Raw genomic sequence first — 2,427 nt, 5'->3', positions numbered from 1 at the left:
ATCTCCTTGCAGTCCAAGGGACTCTCAAGAGTCTTCTCCAACACCACAGTTCAAAAGCACCAATTCTTTGGCGCTCAGCTTTTTTCACACTCCAACTCTCACATCCATACATGACCACTGGAAAAACCATAGCCTTGACTAGATGGACATTTGTTGGCAAAGTAATGTCTCTGCTTTTTAATATGCTATCTAGGTTGGTTATAACTTTCCTTCCAAGGAGTAAGCATCTTTTAATTTCATGGCTGCAGTCACCATCTGCAGTGATTTTGGAGCCCAAAAAAATAAAGTCTGACACTGTTTCCACTGTTTCCCCATCTATTTGTCATGAAGTGATGGGACCGGATGCCATGATCTTAGTTTTCTGAATGTTGAGCTTTAACCCAACTTTTCACTCTCCTCTTTCACTTTCATCAAGAGGCTTTTTAGTTTCTCTTCCCTTTCTGCCATAAGGGTGGTGTCATCTGCATATCTGAGGTTATTGATATTTCTCCCAGCAGTCTTGATTCTAGCTTGTGCTTCTTCTAGCCCAGTGTTTCTCATGATGTACTCTGCATAGAAGTTAAATAAGCAGGGTGACAATATACAGCCTTGACGTACTCCTTTTCCTATTTGGAACCAGTCTGTTGTAAACCTCTTGAATTGCATCTGGCTTTGAATGTCTATTACAACTACTACATATTTCTGGTTTAAGTCTTCGTATACTCTACATTGTCCCAAATGTAGCATGAACATCTTCCTTGGATTCAGTCTGGATGACCTTATTTCAGTGAGCTAAGAGAAGACTCTTGAGAGTCCCTTGGACTGCAAGGAGATCCAAACAGTCCATTCTGAAGGAGATCAGCCCTGGGATTTCTTTGGAACGACTGATGCTAAAGCTGCAACTCCAGTACTTTGGCCACCTCATGCGAAGAGTTGACTCATTGGAAAAGACTCTGATGCTGGGAGGGATTGGGGGCAGGAGGAGAAGGGGACAACAGAGGATGAGGTGGCTGGATGGCATCACTGACTCGATGGACGTGAGTTTGAGTGAACTCCAGGGGTTGGCGATGGACAGGGAGGCCTGGCGTGCTTCGATTCAAGGGGTCACAACGAGTCGGACGTGACTAAGCGACTGAACTGAACTGAACTGAAGAAAATGCTACAGTGTTCCAATGCATATTGATACACTTAGATTGGCTCTATCCTTTTCAGAACTAGTACTTTAGTAGTAAATGACACTTCAGTTATCATATTTTCAGTCCCATTTCCTCCTCAATTTGAATAAACTGGGATTGGTCAGATTGGAATACCACTTAGGCAACCAGAACTATGGGGTCTGTTTCTAGGGCAGTTTTTTGTTTTTGTTTTTTTTTTTTTAATTGGCTGTATGATAAAATTACATGAGAGAACCTGCAAGATCCCAGAGCCCAGGCAGCACCCCAGGCTGATGACAATGAAATCATGGAGGCTAGGACCTCAGCATCAATGTTTGCTAAAGTCACCCAGTTGGCTCTAGTAAGCAGTTGAAGTTGAGACTCATTCTTTCAGACTTTAGTGCTGGATCAGTTGAAAGCAGGAAATCAAGAGAATCAACAGCAGAAGGACAGAGAAGAGAATTAGGTGTAGTTTTGCAGGGCCTCCCAGCAAAGGCTCACTTGCTATAAATGCTATTTTTAGCATCCATCAAAGTTGTGGTTAGACACATTTGAAGGCTGCCAGGACTCTATTATTTGTTAGCTTCTTCTCTCTTCTGTTCTAGCTAGAACATGAAAAGCTACCCCTAAACTAGCAAATATTTAAAAGCCGAAGCCAGGTAAACAGAATTGTATTGAGTCTGATAACAGAGAGGCAAAGTCTAAAGTTTCAAAAATGCTGAAATGGAATTGGGGAAGAGCACACGTAAGAGGGCAGGAGGAAATGGCACACACAATTGTATAAGTAGGCTGAAGAGACCATCTCCTTTGTTGAGGCAGCCACCCTCAAAGGACCTGATGAGCCTGGGCAGGGAAGAAATGGGAGACGACATGTGACATATTTTGAAAAGGTAACCAATATTTGAGCATTCTCTGGCATTTCTTATCTTTGGGATTGGAATGAAAACTGACCTTTTCCAGTCCTGTGGCCACTGCTGAATTTTCCAAATTTGCTGGCATACTGAGGGCAGCACTTTCACAGCATCATCTTTCAGGATTTGAAATAGCTCAACTGGAATTCCATCATCTCCTCTAGCTTTGTTCATAGTGATGCTTTCTGAGGACCGCTTGACTTCACATTCCAGGATGTCTGGCTCTATGTGAGTGATCACACCATTGTGATTATCTGAGTCGTGAAGATCTTTTTTGTACAGTTCTTTTGTGTATTCTTGCCATCTCTTCTTAGTATCGTCTGCTTCTGTTAGGTCCATACCATTTCTGTCCTTTATCGAGCCCATCTTTGCATGAAATGTTC

General features: G+C 42.6%; 1 long non-coding RNA gene across 1 annotated transcript in view; it reads left to right on the top strand.

The window, feature by feature from the left end:
- Positions 1 to 1,899: 1,899 nt before the first annotated feature.
- LOC105004527 overlaps positions 1,900 to 2,427 on the top strand; it is a 10,880-nt gene continuing 10,352 nt past the window's right edge. The window contains exon 1 of the long non-coding RNA XR_827233.1: positions 1,900 to 2,023. This is a non-coding gene — a long non-coding RNA (uncharacterized LOC105004527). The remainder of the gene's footprint in view (positions 2,024 to 2,427) is intronic.

Source organism: Bison bison, unplaced genomic scaffold, assembly GCF_000754665.1.
Source record: "Bison bison bison isolate TAMUID 2011002044 unplaced genomic scaffold, Bison_UMD1.0 scf7180017864479, whole genome shotgun sequence".
NCBI classification, from domain to species: domain Eukaryota; kingdom Metazoa; phylum Chordata; class Mammalia; order Artiodactyla; family Bovidae; genus Bison; species Bison bison.
The sequence above is the reverse complement of the archived record's forward strand: the minus strand, read 5'-3'. Positions and strand labels throughout refer to the sequence as shown.